The 22706-nt window shown below is 40.2% G+C and overlaps 1 protein-coding gene across 2 annotated transcripts in view; it reads left to right on the top strand.

The window, feature by feature from the left end:
• Window positions 1-22706, top strand: part of PRRG2 (proline rich and Gla domain 2) — a 141824-nt gene that overhangs the window by 50008 nt on the left and 69110 nt on the right. The window contains exon 2 of one of the 2 annotated variants that reach the window (XM_069200979.1): window positions 17211-17349. The exons of the other annotated variant lie outside the window; for it this stretch is intronic. The gene's annotated coding sequence lies outside the window, so the exon portion shown is untranslated. The remainder of the gene's footprint in view (window positions 1-17210; window positions 17350-22706) is intronic. 2 annotated transcript variants of the gene reach the window in all.

Raw genomic sequence — 22706 nt, 5'->3', positions numbered from 1 at the left:
CATTCCCAAGCAGAAGCCCCCCAGTCCCAAATACAACCCCCCCCCCTTCAATAATCCCTGAGGTGCCTGCCTGCCCCATGGATGCCCTTTCCTGTGGATGTTCCATGGCAGTTGGGAGTCAAGTTTAGGCACAACACTGTGCTGTTAATGTACTGCTTTTGACTGGCCATTGGCATTTGGATTTTAAACATTAATTGTTTGTTAAACCCAAACAGTTGTATTTTTTTGGATATACATTTGTCCTGCAATTCCTTTTCTACCTTACTGTTGTTCCTGAGTGGCTTGTGTTGTGTGGCTACTGTTGTGTGTGTTTAAGCCTGTTTTCTGCTTCATTTGCTGTTTTTTGCAGTATCTGACATTTTGGGCAGTGCTGGTGTCCCCCGAGAGAAGGGTGTATGTTGGGTGTATGGATATGTGGGTGTAAATGCAATTGTGGTGTCATGGCATTTTGCACTGTTTGTTATGGTAAAATATTTCATTTTGTGTTGTCCAAAGTAAGCGTGTGTGGTGTTAAACTTGTCCCCTGATATGGATTGTAGATTCATTTAATGTGTGGCAGCTTGAGTTTTGTTTGTGCAGACATGCAGTGTGTTCAGTTGTGCTAGCTTTGTTTGTATTTGAGTATGCAAGTGTTCATTTAGCTATGAGTACCTTGCAGCTAGTTCCTGTAGAGGTATGTCCCATGCAGTTGGAGTTGTATGTGCTTTATTGACTTGCACTTCCACATTGTGCAGATGGGCATGTCATTTGGGTCTAGAACTGTTTGTCCAGGAGGCCATTTCCTGTGCAAATTTTGTTTTAGGTGCCTGTGTGCAGTGATGTGTCCCAGTGTAATGTCCTTCCCTGAGTGCTGCTGATACTCCCATCCCTATTTTGCAGGTATTGTTGGCATGATGCTCTTTGTCTATTTATCTCGCTGTCTATTGTGTATGCCGTTGTCCTTCCATTGTGCTGTGATGTGTGTGTCCATTGCAGGGCCGTTTACTGGGAGTGTTGTTTGTGTTCCATGCCGCATTGATACACATGTGTGTTATATGTGACAACAGTCCCTGGCCTGTGTGGAATGTGAATGTGTGAGTTGTATTGGTAGATGTAATGTTTGCACGTTGTTGGTGATGTGCGAGACATTGTTGTGTTGCCTTGACTATCCCTGTGCCTGAGATGTGTGGCTGTGTGTTTTGTATAGTGTTGCTGTGCAGTGTAAGTGACCAGCCTAAAGGGGGCATATTGTGACTGTGAATGTGTCTGTCTTCATGTATGATTTGGACTTTGTACATGGTGAGATGTGTACTTGTTGCCCTTAGCCTGACCCCCATATGATGTGGACAGCATTGCTAAGATCTGCTAAGGTTAATGAGACAGGTAGGTGCATGTACTTGCAGTCCGTTGCGCCCACGGCAGCTTTGATTTTGTGCTCCTTCAAAAATCGACAACAAAGGCAGGACGTGCGTGATGGGTTCCATGATGGCACCAGACGTGTGAGGCTCTCTGCAGGCGAGTGTCTCTCTTGATAGTCCACATTTACGCAGTCTGAGACAAGGAGGTTGGAACGCCACGGTCACATTGGTGGTGTGCAACCTCATAATGTGTCTGGCATCAACACTGTCTCTGTGACTGTGGCGGTTTGTGTGGCTTGGTTTTACCGGTGGGACCACGGCAGTCTTTGCTCCATAGGCCCACATGACGTGTAATACGGCGGTCCGACTACCATCCCGAAGGTATTCAGACCACTACCACAGCAGTCTACGGACCGCAAATCTGGTATTGAGGCCCTTACGGTCACCACTCGGTGGTACAAGATGTTTCTAATACACTGAGAGCAAACAGTTAATTCATATATATATTGTCATAGTTATTATCCGACTTCCCGATTTATCTGTCTGTATCTCGGGATAATGTTCTGTTTATGCCACTTAAATTGGGAACCAGATGGTTCACTTGCAATTACAGGATTGTTAGAAGTAGGGTCTCTGGTTGGCAATCTGTTTGCACTCTGTCCCTCAGGGACCCTCACTCTAGTCAGGGCAATGGAGAAACACACTTGGATAACCCCTGCTTTACCCCCTTGGTAGCTTGGCACAAGCATTCAGGCTTATCTAAGAAGCAATGCAGTAATACAGTGAAAACACTACAAAATAGACACCAGACAAGTTGAGCAAAAAAGGTAATATTTATCTAAATCAAACAAGACCAAAAGGACAAAAAGCCAACAAACACGAGTCAAGGTATGAATTTTCAAAAGAATAAGAGTCTTACTCCATAGAAAACAATGGAAGCGTCGATCTTACACAAAGTACCTAGTTTGCATCAAAAATTAAGCTGCACGGGTGAAAAGTCAGCGATGGTGTTGATTCCTTACTCGCAACTGAGGCCGTGCATCGTTTCTTCTCTGTCCAGGTAGGTGATGCATCCTTTTTCTTCTTTGCAAGAGAGGGATTCATAGATTTCAGGACAGGGCACCTCGGATCCATGCAGGTTCATGATGACTTTGAGGCCCAGGGACAATGCGTAAGAAATCCAGTCGCACGGTGTTAGAAAACGGCGCTGCATGGGGTTTGCATTGTTATCTGCAGCCGCAAGCAGGTGTTGAAACGTTTCTCCAGCTGCAATGCATCGATCTCCCAGCCGCAATGCAGGTGGAGCGTCGATTTCAGCCGCGAAGCGTGTGGCATGTTGTTTATCAGCTGGTTGCAGATGGTGCGTCGAAGATTTTCCTGCACCGCATTCTGTGAGTGGATTTCAGTTCTTGTTCTGCCAACTTCACCTTTCAATGGCCCAGGGACTGGATAGGGCATCACTTGGCAGGGCAGAAGTCTCAGCAGAGTCCAGGTGCTAGCAGAGGAAGTCTTTGATGGCCCTGAGACTTCAAAACAGGAGGCAAGCTCAGTTCAAGCCGTTGGAGAATCTTCAAGCAGGAATGCACAACAAAGTCCAGTCTTTGTTCCCCTTCAGAGGCAGAAGAAGCAACTGCAGGATAGCCCAACAAAGTACAGTCATAGGCAGGGGCAGCACTTCTCCTCAGCTCTTCTCATTGGCAAAGGTTCCTCTTGGTTCCAGAAGTGATCTAAGGTCTGGGGCTTTGGGTCCACTACTTATACCCGTTTCTGACTTTGAAGTAGACAAACTTCTAAGGAAAGTCTCTGTTGTTCACAAGATCCTGCCTTGCCCAGACGAGGCCCCAGACACACACCAGGGGATTGGAGACTGCATCGTGAGAGGGCAGGTACAGCCCATTCAGGTGTAGTAACCACTCCTCTCTCCACTCTAGCTCCGATGGCTCATCAAGATATGCAGGCTACACCCCAGCTCCCTTTGTGTCACTGTCTAGAGAAGATTCACAAACCTCCCAACTGTCAGTCTGACCCAGACAGGGAATCCCCAAACAGGCAGTCTCACAGATTGGTTAAAGCAAGAAAATGCCTACTTTCCAAAAGTGGCATTTTCAAACTAACAATCTAAAAACCAACTTTAACAAAATATGAATTTTAACGTGAGTTCTAAGACACCAAACCCCATATTTCCATCTGCTCTCAAAGGGAATCTATCCATTAAAAATATTTAAAAGCAGACCCCATGTTAACCTATGAAGGAGATAGGCCTTGCAACAGTGAAAACCAAATTTAGCACGGTTTCACTGTTAGGACATGTAAAACACATCAGTACACGCCCCACCTTTAACCTAAATTGCACCATGTCCATGGGACTACCCAGGGCCTACCTCAGGGGTGCCTTACATGTATGAAGAGGGAAGGTTTGGGCCTGGCAAGTGGATACATTTGCCAGGGCCAGTTGGTAGGGTAAAACTGCACACACAGACACTACAGAGGCAGTCCTGAGCCATGTTTACAGGGCTACTAATGTGGGTGGTACAACCAGTGCTGCAGGCCCACTAGTAGCATTTGATTTACAGTTCCTGGGCATGCATAGTGCACTTTACTAGGGACTTACTAGTAAACCAAATGTGTCAATCGGGGGCAAGCCAATTACCCATACACTTTAACCAAGAGCACTTGCACTTTAGCACTGGCCAGTAGTGGTAAAGTGCCCAGAGTCCAGCACACAATCAAAACATCAGAGGCAAAAAAAGACAAGGGGAGACCACGTCAAGGATGCCGGGTCTAACAAGGATTCACCTCTAGCTACAAGGTGTTTACCGAATCGCCTCTGGTGAGTAATTCCAGCTCCTTGGACTCATCCACAGGTATCTGACTTTGTGATCAATTACACTACATGGAAAAATCATTTTCAAGAGACTTGGCAGCGCAGTTTCTTTTTAGTCTTTGGTTTTGTCGTAATCGCCCTCCTGCTTCCCCTCCATTCTTACTCTCCCTCTCTTCCTGTGATAAGAGCTACGTTCATCTGTTTTGGCAAACCTATCGTTGAGCTTGTGTGATTCAATCAGACAGATTTTGTATCAACCGTCTTATAATGCCTATTTCCATCACATTGCCTTTAGATCCGTACATAAAGTGATATTCACACAGCTCATGCTACAAGCATGCATACAGGAGTGGCCGACTCCTCTGGTTACAAATGAACACTCCAACAACTTCCACGCATTTCTGGGCATTTGTTTATACATCTGTATCACAGGCAAACAATTATTAACAGTTGAGGCTGGGGGGATGTGCTTTATAATTTGTAAATTTACAGGATTAACACCTGAAACCTGTGGCCTCCGGCAGATGGCCTCCACTGCCTTAGAGCTACAGTCCATTATGAAGATCTGTTCACTGCCGGACGGAAACCTGGGACCTTGCTCTGGCGGCACCCCTCACTCCCATTGAAATTTTATATTCAATCAAGATGAAAATGTCTCCAGTCTCAAATGCAGCAGCCGATAGATGTCATGATACCAGGTTTGCCGCATGACCCTTGTTACTGAGTTATGACTTTCCTCCTATTCACAACTACCATCTGTCCAGTTGCATTGTTTCACAGATCTGTGTTTACACACTTACGTGAGATACTACAGGCTTCTGCTATCAAACATTCATTAGAAGTATTAGAAGTGCCATGCAGCTGCTGCAAAGCATAGTCGAACAAGCCAGATATTTGCCGCACACCTAAAGTCTAATTTCAACATTTCAAAAACATTCAAAAAGCAGATTAAGGGCCAGATGTATCAAAGGATTTTACCCATTCTGTGTCTATGGGGAAAAAGCTTTAGTACATATGGCCCTACATTTTTGATAGACTAGGTCTAGATATTATTAGGTAAGGTGAAACTAAGATTTCAACATCTAGTAGCCATACTTGTAAAGAAAAGGTCTCCAATTTCATATTACAAAAATGGGAAGATTTAGTTTCCATTTGTAATTTTCTATGGTACCCTATAAGAAAGAATGCATTCTGTTAAAGACACAGAGGAGAGTATTATGCTTCACCTTCCTATTTGTAAACATTTGCAGCAAATGCTTCAAATAGAGACTACAAATCGCAGGAAACATAGGGGTACAGGAGTATTTTAAGACCCAAGCAGCTGAGTTTGATGATTAGTTGTCAATCATGGTTCTCTTCAAAAGCTTGAAACTCTTCCTAGTTTGATGTTAAAGTGCCATCTTCATTCTTCTCAGCATTAGATGTTTATGGGGTACTGTCTTTATTATTTTTCAGTGTTATGAGCCATATGTGTTACTGTTTTATGGCAGTCCTCAATAGAGGCCGGTCCATAAACCATCATCTTAAAGGAGTTTTCCAGTTTGCATTTATGAATCAAATAAACTTATAAACCACTGCTATGACCTAAAAAGTTGTTCCAGCACTAGAGCCTACATAATCAAAGTGATTCCGTTTTGTGTTTTCTAGGTATGTCTCACCAATGGTTTTAGATTTTTTTTATTTTTTTTTAATCCTTTTAATAAATATTTGAAAGTGATTTCCAACAACAATAACTGTTGTGTAATGAAGCTAACCTTTGATAATGATGTACACCCCAGTGCAATTTTCCAATACTCTTTATTGGAGGGACTTTTAATACTGCAACACGTCACTCAACAGATATGGTCAGTATGACCAACAACCACGCAACTCTTCTTGTTGTAAACCGAAGAAACCACAAATCTACCTGATCTGTCAAACACCAGAAAGGCAGTGGAGCGTGGTCACTGCTTTTTGTGACCAACCACAAACTGTTAACCCACCTTATGGATGCTCAGAAATTGAAATGTGCATCTTATTAAACTCTTGCTCTGCAAAAAAGAACAATCCCACAATCCAGAGATTATGGGCCCAATTCAGAAAGGTACATTTACGCATGTATCTTTACTTGAGTTTAGATCAACTCCTACTTTGGTCCTGTTCACTGTCTCCAAGTGGAGGTTTATAACTCTGGGTTCGGTTTAGCACATCTTCACCACCTTAAATGAGATAGTGGGGTCTCTTGCAATAGAATATACAGGTGTAAAGTTGCTACTAGTAACTTTCATCTGCGCAGTCTTAGCCACCAGGGTGGAGATTTCCCTATAGGAACATATAGTGAAATTTTATATATATATATTTTTTTTGTTTCGTTTTTTTTAAATAAAAAAATGTGGATGTATAATATAAATGTAAACTTATTTAAAATGTGTATTGGTAATCTTGAACCTTTTAAAATGTTACAAATTAACTGAAATCAAATGTGTTTGCACAGCATTAACTCAAATCAGTGACCTACATTCTGGTATACTAGACACCAGGATGGGCTTGCCCTCAGTAGAGGGAGCACTTGGATAATGCTTGGTTGTAAGGGAACTGAAAATGTTTGAAGGTACCTCAATGCTACCTTGTAAGCATTTTTACGGGGTTCCTCGGTATGGTTAAGGAGAAAGTGGTGCTGCTGGATTTTATTTAGCCATGCACCCTGCTTGTCGACATGAGCTGTATGGTTATCGGCCTGTGTGGGTCCACAGCTTTCATCAGGACTTGCTGTTCATCTCTCACAATCAGTAGTACTACTGCTTTCCCTAGCATTTAAAGTCTGAAATAGGTTAAAGGTGAGACTAGCTTACCTGACCAGTGTGGTGCACTCTCCTAAGTCTAGAATTATTGGGCCCCATAGAAGCAAGGCTGGCCACGCCCCGGTGGTCAGACACTCTTCAAGGGTATATTGGGTGAATGGAGTGTATAGTACCTCCGTCCCTTGTTTTCATTGACATGGAGTCAATCAAAGAAAAAATGTTCATGCTGAGTTTTAGGAACATAGAGTAGACTTTTGAGATGGCAGGCACCCTAATGACGCAGAACGGTAGAAATAAAGAAACCTCAGTGATTGCATGTGAGATAGAACTATATTAGGTGCTCTTATTAGGTCTCTTAATCATGCAGACAGTCAGTTTGCTGCTGAGCGGGTGCTAGACCATCACTTAAACAAGGTCAGCTGATCTGCTTAGTGCCTGGAAGTGTAAAGTAATGAATGGAGCATACATAGGGAAAGATCAAGATGATGCCCCTGGTTTAGCTTGGCGCAGCATGGGGTGAGGACTGCTTTCTATTCAGTGGAAGTGTGTTGCCTGGAGGAGACCCAGGCACTGAAGTGAGAAGGGAGAGACTGGGCTACCTTTAGGAATTCCATGAGGCCATTTGTTTCAACAGGGAGGGGCAGATTATAATTCCTGAAAATACAGTTTTTGAATTGAGTCCTCTGTGTTTGCTGGAAGGTGTACATTTGAGATGGTCATAGCTACGGTATTAAAATAACCACATGAAATAAACTATTTGGCTGCATAAAGGGGTACAAAATAAAGACATTTGCTGAATTAGGACTTTAAACAGAGCACCCTCAGTTTTGCATTATAGAAGGTGTGTGGACTCTTTCTGTACTACTGAATGCAGTGGCAGAGACCCCCTGCATTCTGATGGAGAAGTGCAGTTTACTGGGCACATGCCCCTTTACCCAATGAGGGATGGGTAAGGAACAACTTCCTACTAGGAGTGGTGCTTTTGGGTGTGGCGAGGACAGTCTTATGGACACTTTGAAGGTAGTATGAAAGGGAAATAGTCATGCATTGGCAGTAGGCAGGCATTGCCTGAGGTAGGCCAAGAGTTACTGTTAGACTGTGTTGCTGCAGAACAGTGGTTCTTATCCTTTTGACTTCTGTGGAACCCCCCTTAATCATTATTCAAACCCGGGGACCCTCACTTGCATTATTGTTGGAATCTGGGTACCCAACTGAGTCATTATTGATAGACTGGGACCCAGCTAAGAATATTTGATTTGAACTATATAGACATAGAGACATAAGCATTAATCAAACAAATATACAAATGATTAAATGTTTTATTCCATTCACAAACAAAACATTTTAAAAAACAACATTTTAATGGAATGGTTTGAGATTTTCGAAATTCAGTTGAGGCCACTTATCATCCATATTAGATTGATTTGTGGGAGCAGTGGGATACATTAAACAATCTAAGGATACGAACTTAATTTTTAGCCTCCAATTTCAAATGTTCACATTTACAGAACATATTAACATTTTTTATATTAAATGTTGCTTCTTTATGTACACTTTATTAATCTGTCAATATTATTTAAGTTCATAAGTAGTCGCAGCCCTCATGAGAAGGCTTTGCGGACTCCAGGGGATACCCAGACCACAGTTTAAGAATCACTGCAATATTCAGTTTGATGCATTAGGACTGCTCCCACAAATCAATCTGGAGATACAAACTTAACTTTTAGCCTCCAGTTTCAAATCCCTTTACATTTACAGAACGTTTTAAAATGTTTAATTTTACAGTTTGCTTCTTTATATACACTTTATTAATCTGTTAACATTATTTCATTTTCTAAGCAGTTTCCCGAGAATGCTTCTTTGACCCCAAGGGTCCTTTCACACAATCGCTGCTGTAGAGCAGAGGCTCCCATGTGCTTCCGGCTGTGACAAACATGATGTACTAGGGCCGCACTAAGAATAGTCCACTAGATGTAAATGGGCCGTGGGAGTCACACTTAATTTAATGGCACCCATAATTATTTTTTCAAAATTCACAAAGATTAATTGTTAATGGATGATAAAATAATAATACTTGATACGCTTCAAGTGGCAGCTGATAGCAGGGAAAAGTGGTAGGGCAGCACGGGTGGACAATAATTAAAAAAGAAAACTTACCTGCCTCATGTTGCCTCAGTGTTGTCAGACTCCAGCTCCTGATGCACAGACTCCCCTGTGCCAATCCAGATGTTGCGTTCATGCTGGCATTACCCAGCATGAGAGCAGTGCCAGGATTGGACAGAGCAGGCTGGTTTTACACTCCAACAGGTAGTGGGAGCCTGTGCCTGCTATTCTCCATTCAGCAAAAATTTTGATTTCTAAGTGCGCATGTCGGTTTGGCCGCTCTAAGACAGCCGGCTAAATCTACATGCGCACTTGCAGTGCCCTGTGCCCACAATTCCTGCCTGCTGTAGAGGGATGGCCACGCCCTCAAGACTCTGCTCAGGCTCCGTCACTTAAAATGAAATCATAATAAAGCACTTTTATTAATTGCTTTATCATTTTATTTTACATCTATACATCTCCTGGATCCAGCAGTTGGGCGATGCTCCTCTGCCCTAACAAAGGAACCACCATTGTATGCTTCTGTTATATTGCGAAAAGGAACGTTTTTCTGGGTTGTGCTGTCTTTTGATGGATGTGATAATTAAAGATGTTGCTGCAATGTAACTAAATGTATTTAATAAAATCATATTTATGAAGGGATCAATGAAAGAGTACATGTAATATGTGGAGTTTGCATAGAGCTAGAATGAATAGTCTGGGAACATATTGTAAGAACAAATAAGAAACATATTTATTGACCCCGCACTTGCTCTGTGTAATTAAAAATGTGGTGCCGTCACATTTGTGAGAGTTCGAGCTATTGGTATTGTAAATGGTCATGTTTTTTACCTATGTGTTTTGTTTTACAATGCAGTGGCGGTGTGTAGTGGAATTGTGTGTTCTGTACTGGAATTGTTTATGTGGTGTGGAATTGTGTCTTGTGTGGTGTTTTTGTGTAGTAGCATTGTGGTATGGTGAATAGATAGTAGTGAGAGCTGAAGAGACTAGATAGAAAAGAAGAATGGGAGGGATAGGGAGTTCGTGTAGGTAGTGGTTATTGATATTGAGACAGAGGAGCAGAAATAGTGTGTGCGAAAGAGAAAAAGAAGGGGAGAGCAGGTCACAGATGCCTAAAGAGGGAGCGTTTGTGCATGTAGAAGACATAATAGGAAGAGGAGAGTAGCGTGTTTTTGAGGGACAGAAAGTTTGAAAAAGTACAGGAAAGAAACTGTGAAGATTTGAAGTTAACTATATTAGTAAGGTGGGTTTAGTTCATGTGAGAAGAAGATAGATGTGTGAGAGAGAGTACGAGAGGGAGAAGTGGAAGGGGCAAATGGAGGGAGAGGGGATGGGAGAGGAGTACAAGTGCACACGTGAGGAGGTACATGAAAGTAGTATGTCTTAATAGGCAGTATAGAGAGGAGATAGGTATTGGGAGGGAGGGATGAGGGGGCAGTGGTATTGCGAGATGAGGGTGTTGTGGCAGTGTGAGAGATAAGATGGCAAACTTTATGTGAATAACACACATGCGTTTTGCTACAGACGGGGTGGCTGTGGTAGAGTTGCTCACTTCTGTGGGATTGCATGCATAATTTATGAAGCGTGTTTATGTTTTAGCGTGCTACTCCCGTGCCAACAACATCCTCTCCCCCAAAAACAATTAAAGACTTACCTATACTTTGAACTGGTTAAATGCACAGAGTGCTCTTAATCTGGGAAAGACTGTAAAATAAATATAGAGACATACTGATATTCATATTGAAAAGACTGTATGGTTTGTACAAAATTGCCAGGCCAGCGAAGTAATCGCTTAGTTATGTTTTTAAATTTAGCGAAATGAGCTGAGTTTCAATGACATAAGATGCAGAAATCTTTGGGAAAAGGATGTAACATAACATCCGAAGAGGCCACCCATTAAACAGGGGGGCAGTGGTTCAATATTATTGGCCTTGTGAATGTTTTTACCCACGTGTTTTGGTTTGGAATGGAGTGAATGTATGTGGTGTGGAGTGGAATTGTATTTATGTTGTGTTATGTTTTGTTATGTTGTATATTGTTATGCAATGTTTTATGTTATATGCTATTCTACGTTGTCTTATGTTGTGTTATGATATGCTATGTTGTGTTGTGTTATGCTGTGCTATATTGTGTCATGTTATGCTATGGTATGCTATGTTGTGTTTTCATGCTGTTGTGTTTTGCTGTATTATGATGCTAGGCTGTGCTATGTTGTGTTTTGTTATGTTGTGCTATGCTGTGTTGCTTTGTTGTGTTATGCTATGTTGTGCTATGTTATCTTGTGTTATGCTATGCTATGCTATGTTATCTTAAATCTGAGTTGAGTCGAATAAAACCTTCAGTAACCACGCTACCCTAACCACTCCCGAACCTTCCATGTTGGTGGCGCAGGAGAAAGGGCTAAAAAGAATCTCGCAACGACTACACCTCGAGGAACCAAAAAAAACCTACTACCGGGGTCAGAACACTTGTCTCCGAGCACCAGAAATAAAAAATAGCATTACATTGGGATGGCAGCAGTCTTGTCTTCGCGCACTGGAAGAATCCGAGCTTTAAAGCTCCTCTTCTTGACCAGCAACGTTAGCGGACTATAAGCGACAAAGATTTATTTTGAATCCACTTGCAATGTTTCTGAACATCCTATGTCAAATGAAGCGTGTTTTTTTAAAATCATTTTTTTGCTAACCTAATGAAATGGAGATTGGCCTGCTTATTAAAAACTCAATTCCAAAATCATTCTGTAGTTCAACCCTTTCAACAGTACTAATTTGAATTTACCAAAAATATTGCCCACCACATTAGTCCTGATTTTTGCCCATTGTTTGAGTTTACAACTTCGGCTCTGCCTTCAAAATCACGCAGCCACTGGTTCTGCTGAACTCGTCATCTTGTCAGATTGCTTGTTGTCCTCCTCCCCCCCCCCCCCCCCAAATCCTCTCCCGGCAGGTATCTACGAAGCAGTATTTTACCGATAAAAATAAAATGGCTTTACAAAAACGAACAGGAACAGAGTCTGTGTTTCTTGAAGGTCAGAAAACCGACATTTAAACATCATACTGTCATTCGGCACAACCACTAAGCCTATTATATATTAACAAGGCACACTGCTAGAGAAAACCATATGGGAGGATTAAGGAGGGGCCATCACACGCTGTAACAGGAGCAAGTGTGGCGTAGTTTGATGGTCAACTAAAATGTTCTCTTAGTGAAATCCCCTGGGCGGGAACTTAGCATGCAAAAGGAGACACATTTAGCAAAATACACAAATAAATATTAAGCATCTAAGACAAGCACAACAAAGAACTGATAGCAAGAGTGGGTGTGGTTAAAAGCCCATATTCAATACAACACGTCTTGCAGACAGCGCTGCAGGCTGCCAAGCTGAACCTAAAAATGGCAAACACCTGCAAATAATCCAACTATAAAGACTGATTTTTACAGGGCTGGTAAGGGTGGGATTTTTTGCGTATTTGTTACACATGGCTGACAACTTGAACTGTGGCATTGTGTTAAATTTCTAACATGCTGCCCACATGGCAAACAAAAAAAGAAAAGACATGCCGATATTAGAAGTTTGAATAACGTTTATGTTGTACAGAGCCAGTAGGGCTGGCATTGAATTCAGTTGCTAGGAAATTTAAATCGTTTAATGTATCCACGTTTCAAATTTCATTTTCTGATAGCTTTTGGTAAAATATATCACATACAATGTTCAACTGCAGACCTTAAACCTGGGGAACCCATTTCAAGTTTTGGCACGCTAAACCAACAAAAAAAAAAGGCTGAGAGTTGCTGGGTTCCAAACTAAACATTCAAATGTGTTTTTCAAAGCGGGTAGGGGTGGAAAGGAAGCAGTTATTTGTTGCATATGCTAACGTTTGAGAAGTAGCTGCATTTGAATGCCAAAATTGTCTATTGTTTGTGAAAAAGAATGTAACTTAACCTCCTGAGCAGGCAAATTAAGAAGACGTTATAATAAAGAGAAAATTAGCCTTGTAGTAAAGATCCTGGTCTTTGTTGCATCACCATATGTTGTGCCATCCTGTCTCCTGTTGGAACACGTGGAGTACTATACAAAGCTTCCATGCCAGTCGAGACTCCTTGACGCACCCTTGTTTCTTAAAAAAAATAAAATACATTACAATAAACTTGCGTTGAAAACTAGTCCAAAGACTACGTAAAACTTTTAGATAAATACTAGCTTAAAAATTGGTTGCTGCTTTCTGTTTTATTTAATGCTTGCATTGTTGCATTTGTTATGTATTTTTTTTATATTATGTGAAAAGTCTGCTTGTTTTCACAACAGTATGACATGGCACATCAAGGTATACCATTTAATGCCATCACACAATTACTCACCAACTTCAAAACTAACAATGCTGTCACAAAATCCCAGCACAAGAGACCAAGCACATGAATAACATATTTACATCAGCCTCAACATTATGTCAACGTGCTTTTTTGAGATTGCCTTTGTATGCACAAGAAAGCGTTGCTACATTATTATGGTTGTTACAATACAACATACATGTTTTGTTTGATGTCAGGTAAATGTATTTTTAGAAGCAACCTTTTGTGTGTGTACGCTTATTTTGTCCACACACAGTTTTCTGTTTAGAACGCCAAACAGTTGCTTCAAAATATACATTTACGTGCAACCACGTCAACAAACAAAACAATACTACATTGTAGCTAACATAAGAAAGCGCACCGATGTAGCAGCGCTTTCTTTTGAGATTGCCTTTGTATGCGCAAGAAAGCACTGCTACATTATAGCGCTTTATTACGGTTGCTACAATATAATATAATACAAAAGGTTTGGCAAAGTGGATGTAAGAGCTGTAGATTGTGGAACTGGTGTACCTACTGAGTTTACATCTTTTGAGAAGGGAAACAGTTTAATTCTAAACATACTCTCCCTGTGCCACCCCAATTCAAAACGAATGGCAAAGTCATTCTACATTTAAAGTTAAAGTAATACATTTATTTAAGGACTGGAAGGTGTGGGATTAAATCAGTATATTGGTGGAAATTGTAATGCTGTGAAGGTAGCTGTCTTTTGATACAAAAAATGTTACTTGTGTCTGAAGGTGGATGTAACATAGCATCCACAGCTACCGACTTTGGAACTGTCGAACAAGTTTCCAACTTGGGCGTGCACATTGCTTATAAGTTAAAACTTACAAATTGTAGACAAAAATGGTGGAAAGGATAAAGTGTATATGCATAATCACTAACCCTTCTTCCTAAACGTCAATGTGATAAGCCCCGTCTGCAGCTAGTTTGCTTGTTCTGGGCTGGTAGGGAATGGGGGAATGTGGCCACCTAAAATGAAAATGTATCAATATAACTATTCTATAATGACAGTCTGTTAACACCATCAAAGTCTTCCTGAAAATGTGCATAAATATTGAATTCACAGGTTAGCATTTAAGTGGCTAGATGCAATATGTGGCACCGTATGGTGGGTTAAATATGGAACAAAAGAAATAGTTACAACCTTTACACATCGCATTATATAACACAAGAAATTCCCAAATCCGTTAACTTAACCCATTTATTTTTAAATGCACAAAAGCCCAGCATTAACAAGCAATACAGATCACTTAACATCTACTGACGCCGAAAGGAGAGCCAGATTCAAGATTCAGCGTGCTCTCCCTGTAAAAACAAAACAAATTGAAGCTTGGAGACATTACATAACTGAGACATGCCATTTATTCAACAACTTAAGTACAGTACATAAAAATACTAAAACACAGAGACTTCTCATGACTGAGACATGCAGTTTTAATAAAAATAAAATAAGCTGTATTTAGTTTGCAAATGTACCACCAGCTAAGCACATTTACTTCAAAATACACTAGAACACAACAATCTGAAAACACGAGGTGGGACAACCAAAAAAAGCCTGTTTGTAAGTTTTGGCATGCTATGCCCGTGATAACCAAACAGCAGTAAACCTCTAAAACATGCCATGACCGAAACATGCTGATTTGATGAAAATTGAAATACTGTATGTCATTTGATAATGTACCATCAGCTGAGTGCATTTACTATAGTATATAACGTCAGGAGAGCACCTTCATTTAAAAAGGCACAAAATGTAGAACTGAGAAACAGGTTTAAAATGTACACAGAATCACCATGTGCATAGCCAAGCAAATTGAGCTTATATACCCAGGCAGTATTCCAAACTATAAATTCCGCTTCTTCTTTCAAGGGCTGGTAGTGGTGGAATTACTTTAAGTATTTGAAAATAGCCACATGTTATCAAAACATAAATACATATTGCATGCCATCTATAGCAAACATCTGGGGAACCCAAATTCACGCTTTGGTGTGCTCTCCTGTAATCACTTAAGCAAAACTGAAGACCTGGCTTCAAGTTTAGGTGTGCTGTTCCCGACATGCTGTTACTAACACATGCGTTTATTTGAAAAAAAAAAAAAAATTCTCAAAATTTGTAAAACAGACATGCCATGACTGAGACATGCCATTTAAAAAAAATAAAATACTGTTTGTGGTTTGTAAATGTATCATAGGCTGAGGGCTTTTATTTTGAAATGCACTACAACACTACATTCAGAAAACACAATGAGAGAGACACCCAAAAATAGCCCAGAATTAAGTTAGTGTGTCCTCCCTTTGAAAAGAAAACAATAGTAAAACAGAGACCCATCATGCCTAAATCATGTAGTAAATACCATTTGTGCTTTGCAAAAGTTCCGTTGTCTAATCACTTTTACTTCGTAATGCACTTTAACACAACATATATTGAAACGGAGCCCGGATTTACCTTTCGGCATAAGATACCAACAAATAACCCGAAATTAAGTTTTGGCTCTCCCTATCATAACCAAACAATAGAAAAATACAAACATATGCAGTAACATGCAGAAACATGTAGTAAATACCTTGTACCAGATTTTAATTCAGGTGGGCAACAAAACAATACTACAATGTAATACCGTGACTAAAACATGCCGTAGCCGTTGCGTGAAAAAAAGTAATATCGTGTGATTTTAAAAAAGAAATCATCAAATAAGCACATTTACTGAGAAATATAAAATAACACAACACTTTGAAGATTAAATGCTAAAGAAACAAAAAAAATATTCATCCGAAAGTAATATATATAAGCCAAAGGGAACAAATACATGTTGGCAAAAAAATAAAATCGAACGCTGAAATAAACAAATTGCCAGAGGTGAAACCCTACAAGTCATGCACATACAACTAAAATGGGAGCCAGAAAAAAAAAATTGTTCCTGACAAACACCTAAAAACACACCAGGTGGAACCATACAGATGTTAGTCCCTGCACTCTGGGCATTAACAAGCAACTAAAAGGGATCAAACAGAATGATTGGCACTAAAAAGCAGGCCTTTCTTGTGGACAATCCAAGTTACCAATAAAAACCCAATAGGCGGGCTAGAAGCCCATAAAGTGAATACAGCATGTCTTGCAGACAGAGCATGTGCGCTGCCTAGGCTTGACCTAAAAATGAATGTGTCCCTCTGTAATGTAACTGTTGCTCGTGTAAAGCACTCCAGTACTTTTGAATGGAGTTCAACACCGGGGGCCAGCCAAATCAGTTCTGACATACTGCCATCTAGGGATTCTCACAAATAAAATGCTTTCAGTAAGTTTTTACATAATGTACCCTGATAGTTGAAGCATATGTTGCCACAAATGTGTATTTCTTCCCAAAAAGCTTATTTCACAGAGACTAGGGCTTCGATTATGAGTGGCCCGTTGCACTCCAGTTATGTATCTGAAATTACCAGGATCCCTGTATTACTCATTGTGTGGTTGGTAAATAACAAAGATGTTAAGTTTTTAAGGAATAACATGAAGAAATATGATTTCAACATGTTTTCCCCAGCATTTAACACACAGATTTGGGCAGCTTTCAGCAGCCAAAATCTCCGTGTGAAAAGCAAACTCTTGTAATTCTGATGGCCTTGGTAACTAATGTTACCGGGCCCATCAAATTTACAGGCCAATAGTAATTGAGGTCTGGGAAGGTACAAGAACAATGTATTTATTCTGCAAGTAAGACAAATGTTTGATTTTAAGGTATGATTGCACACTATGGAAGTATATACTAAAGTAAGTAATTAAAGTTGCCTCTCATTATTTCCCTCTCGTGTTTTCAACAGGCTTATAAAGTAAATGCATCTACCCTTTGTCTCTACTCTGAAGAATAAATTGGGTAAAGCTGCATGTGGGTCATAATCCGGCCTCCTAAAAGCAGAGTCCCCCGTCATTGCGGCAGCGCTCCATCGCTCTCCACAGACTGTAAGTGGAAACAAACTTTATAACAAGGTGATATTACAGGGAATGAAGTGGGGATGTTCTTAAATGGAATGACCATTGGCAGAGGGGTCTGTGTGTCTAACTGATTAGGATCTTGTTCCCTAGGGCTGTTGGGTTAGATTATGGCACTGAACTGATGCTTTCCACACATAAATTGTTGCCTGCCCTCCCCAGTGAGCTAGAAAGAGCAGTACTAAACTTCTGAGCAAAGTCATCACTTTCAGATTCATTTTAACTCTGGGCTTCTGTCGAGTGTGGTTTGTGAAACCTGAGTGAACCCTGATGGATATCTGTCTGTACACAATATCAGGACACATATCTGACCTATTGAAATCCGATTTTTCTGTCTTCCCAAATATCATTAGTCTTCTTAGGTGATATTTCAGGCCGTCTTTGTTCATCGGCTCTGGCAGGTCTCTTCTTCTGACCATAAACATGTTCTTTTTTGGCTGAGAAACCGGTGGCAGACCTGGCAACTCTTTTCCCTCTTCAGTGGGAAGGAAATAATTTTGTTGTGCATCTTGTATTGCCACTGGGTCTGTTCCTGATGTATTCTGTATTTGGGGATCCCAGGAGTTAAGTGCTATTTTAAATATGGGTGGAAGTACATTTGTCACCCCTTCTTTCCCTTCTGTCCTCTACAACCAGTCTAGGACTCCATCTCAAGCTTACCATTTTTTATGCTTGTTTGGGCAATCTCCACCTGGGCAGGTTTAAAACAGGTCGACTGGTAATCCGTCAACTCTTCCAAAAGTCGAAGAGTATCAGGAAAAGCTAGTGTATTTATCCGTGATGTAGTTATGTGTAGACCAGTGTGGCCAAATACTGATCAAATCACTGTTTGTTTTTCTCTAGTTACCACATCCTGAAAATATCAAGCACAGTCCTGTTAAATCGTGCCACTTGGGTAACCCTTTGTGGATGGTTGTATGTAGTGCTGGTTCTCTTGGTCCTGACCAGTTGCAGCATCTTATTGATGATTTTGAACTGACTGGCCACTATAATGTATTAGGATATAAAGAAACATTGGATGCCTTCTGGTATTTGGCTTTGGTTGGAAAAGCCTAAGCATGCCTGGTGAAGTATCTGTGATGCCCATGATGTTCTGGATTCCTTCCGTTCTACAAATATTGGAATATCTAATGGGCTACTTGTCTCTAAATGTTCCTTTAGTGAAGCAAGCCTCAGAAAACTTTTATAAGTGTTATGTTGAACACACAATTAACATTAGTTCTAACCTTGCATGTCACGGAATGCCAATGACATTTTTGTCTTGCTATGTCCAAGGTAATTTTAGTCTCCAAATGTGCACTCTGCTTATGCAGGTCGTGCAGCACTTATCTTCATTGTTTTACAAATAATACAAGACACTGTCTCCTTAGACCATCTGATCCGATGGTTGCTTTGTAGAGAACATTCTGTCTCCCCCACGACCAGCTTACTGTAGTCCGCACCAGCATTTTGGATTCAGGGATGCTCACACTTGGCTTAGTCAGAAGGCCATTCATGCTTCTTGGTCTTCAAACAAGTGGTTATACACTTGGGCCTGCTCAGCTCTTCTCTTTCAAGTTTTGGAAATCCATTTATTTCATTATTCACGACATGGTAGTGTGCTTAAGGTACAGTTTCAGACTGGGTAGCCATACATTCTATGGCTTTGTGATGGTTTGATCTCTTGGTGGCAGGCTGATCACTTAAAAAGTTGCACTATGCTTTCACTCACGTTTGTCATCTAGTTCTAGGTTTGTTGAGAAGAGTAGGGTTGAACTCGCTTGGACAGAGAGTTTGCATTAGTGTTGATTCTACTGGGTTTGGAAATAATATAGTGAAAGGGGATCTTTATCTGAGTCTGGTAGCGTTTAGGTTGGCTTTCTTCAACACAGAGCATAAGGGAGTTTATTGTTGATCACAAAGTGAAATTGCCCATATACATGTAGTCAAAGAACTACGGACCATTTGAGGGACAGGAGCACAGGTTTCGGTATGAGTATTTTTAAACAATTCATGCTGGCTTCTCCATGATATAGAATGGCTCACGGACCTTCAGCCGGCAGCAACACGTAGTGTATATGATCACTGACATCCGCATAGTTCAGCAGTGGGGAAATCTTGATTTCTTTATAAGTAGGCTGAAGGCTTGTTTCCATTAGAGAGTCTGCCTAACCCAAAAGTGGTCAGTACTTTCTGGAACAATGTATCAGGTTTCTTGCGTGCCTGCAAAGCTTTTCAAGTTGGTCTGTCTCTTTGGTAACTTCCATGAGAGACTTACAAATCTTGGCAAATCTGGAATAATTGGGTATCTGTATCCCATAGTGCACTAGGAACCTCTAGTTCTGTGAGTGGTGAATCTTGGCAAATCTTCAAATGGATTCCCTTTTAGAGGGATTAGCATTGATGTCTTTGTAAAACAAATTGTTAATTATATACTTCTATTGCTTCTTCAGAATTGGCATTTGTGTAGTGAAAGTTTAAGTCCACAAGTCTTTAATCGATCTACAACCTTTAGTAGTTCTGTGTTGTGTTCTCGCTCTGTCCTTCCCATTATAATCCTATCACCTAGGTACACCAGTATGTTGATGAGTTTCATGTCTTGAACAGACTTCTCCATCAGCTGCTGGAAGGTTGCTAGGTCACAAATTATATTGTGGAGTGTGCTTTTGAAATCATAGAATCTTAACTGACGGATAAAGGAAGTTTTTGTTTGTCATATGTATTCATCATTATCTAAAACTATTAATGGTCAACAAATGTTCTAATCTGTTATTCAGTAATTTTGTTTCATAACTTCAGTTATATAATAGCTGATAGCATAACAAATTAAGCTGGCTGATTGATTTGTAAATGCAAAAGACCTGACCCACAACTCCGTAAACCATCAGCTCTCAATAAAGGAACTAAATATTTCAGTCTAGCCTTCATATAAAATTGATAAAAGAACATAAAATGCAAAGTCATCTTGATCTGTTTGTGATGACTTGTTTGAGTTACTGAAAACCAACACACCTAGCCCCACCCCTTGGGAAAAGATAACTTATATAAAAATGCACCCCAAAGAAAACTGCCAGTATATAATGATCTTTAATATTGGTTACAAATGTGAAGTAAGGTTCCATACCTAATGTAGCCTCTATTGTTAGATGTAATTTCACTGAGAATTTTGTTAATTCAAAATCTCTTTCAGTTTCTTAGTTGATCAAAAGTCCTCTATTAAAAGTAATAAAATATTTGCCTGGATTAGACAAAGTGCTTTCCTTCAACTTGCTTTGTGTAGGGTTTGCTTCTCTTTCCCCCAATGACAAAATGGATACTATTGTAACCTGATGGACAAATAAGAACATCTCTGAAGCAACTCTGGTCCAACAAGTCTTGCTGGCAAATTAGGCATTACTTAAAAGGAAAGCCTGAAGCGTATCCAAGCATTTTAAAATTATTTGTTTATCAACAATCATCCCTTGATGTGAGGCTGCACTGCCCTACAACCATCCATTGATCAGTCTGCAGTCATGTGGTCTTGGAAACAACCATCAAAATTTAAGAATAAAAATCCATCCCAAGGTCACTATCAACTTATGAATGGATTGGTACAAAGAAGCTCAAATTATTTCAGCTCAGTCTGACGGCACAACAAAGGGGCTCCCATAAGTCTCCTAACTTCCTTCTGTAAGAAGCAAGCCCTGCTGGCTTAGGTAGTGAGCAGGGGCAAATTATAAGTCGAAATATTACTGGCTTGAGGTTCAAAATCAAGGATTAAGATTGGTTGTCCTTCATTAAAACACAATGCACCTGCTGCTTCCAAGAGCCTTGAGAGCTCACTGAAATTGAAATAGACATGTTCACCATTACTCTGTTCAAACAGTAAAAGAAGACAAATGTAGACTAAACGGAGGCCTGACCATCTGGGGCTCTATGAGACTCCGTTCATCTCCGGGAAACATCAGAGGTTATCAGAATAATCAACATCTAAGGATCTGCCGTGACTCTTGGGACCTAGACATATTCAATATCTATTTTCCGCCCAGAAATTAAAGTGAATTATGGACTCTTAAATGTGCAAGCGAAAATGGTGGGAAAACTGATATAACGATTTAAAAATTTTAAACCCTCTGCTCAGTTTGAATAATATATGTACTGGTTCTTTCCTGAAACGAAAAGGTCATTGTACTTAAAGTTTAGGTTAGGTACACTACTAGTAAAGGTGTATAATAATAACTGTTATATTAAAGCTTTAGGATTAATTACTTGCAGTTTTAAATGAAGAGGTAACAAAACTATTTTGCACTTTAGGCTACTTTGCACCGGCGCCTTGCATACAACGATGCTTTATCTACGACCCGCCTTTCCTAAATACAAAATAAGACTGCAGTGATGCACTGTTCCTATGCTCCAGAGCTAATTTTGATGCATATTGTCATCCAGGTGGCTTCATACATCTATTCCGCTTGGAAAGTTACCGGATTCAACTCATCTGAAGGGCATCCTTCTTAATGAAACTGTGGGTTGTGCTGGTTGGGACATTAGAATATTACACTTCATTTTTAGGGCTGTACTTTTTTCTGCAGTAGAAGGTATCATATGGGTAGATCCGGCATTGGGGACCTTATGGTATTTAGGATGGAAGGAGCGACATGCATAATATCTTTTATTATGTGTTAAGAATCACTTTATAGCCCCTTTGCACACCACATCTTTACAACAGCAATGGGGAAACGAAAGTGAAAATCCAGTGTCTGAGACCATTTTGAGCTCTGCCTCTACAATATTAGACAAAAGCACTTTGTATTAGCCCATTTGCACACTGACTCCCTAATGAAAGTAGAAGGAAAATGAGTGAGAAGGTTGAGCACTTAAGATACAATTGCACCTGAGCCTTGTAGGGTAACATTTGTAATATCTTTTAGCATTTGACAGAAGCACTTTATATTAGCTGATTGGAACATCAGCATTTTTATCATGAGCTGTTGATAATGGTTTACTTAGTCTGGTCTATATAATTGTATAGTTTTAACTGAGGAGACATTTCTTTATTTATTGCAAATCTGGTTTTATTAGTTGGCAGAAGACCTTTTTATTTTTATGAAGAAGAGTATAATTTGCATGTTGCATAAGATTCAAAAGGATAAGCCAAGTTGTCGGCATGTTCTGAAATAATAATACTTTTTACTTTGTTCAATTATTTAGTATATAGCTAGCATAAGAAGATTTGCGAATATGGCTAGGGTCCATTTTAATTTTAAATGTTGTGGCAATTCACGATTCATATTTTACTTTGTTTGGGTGACATTCATAAAAACAATAACGTTGAAAACAACTTGTCCAAGCTCATACAATGTCCAGTCTGA

Source organism: Pleurodeles waltl, chromosome 7 (assembly GCF_031143425.1).
Source record: "Pleurodeles waltl isolate 20211129_DDA chromosome 7, aPleWal1.hap1.20221129, whole genome shotgun sequence".
In the NCBI taxonomy this organism is placed as follows: domain Eukaryota; kingdom Metazoa; phylum Chordata; class Amphibia; order Caudata; family Salamandridae; genus Pleurodeles; species Pleurodeles waltl.
The sequence above is the reverse complement of the archived record's forward strand: the minus strand, read 5'-3'. Positions and strand labels throughout refer to the sequence as shown.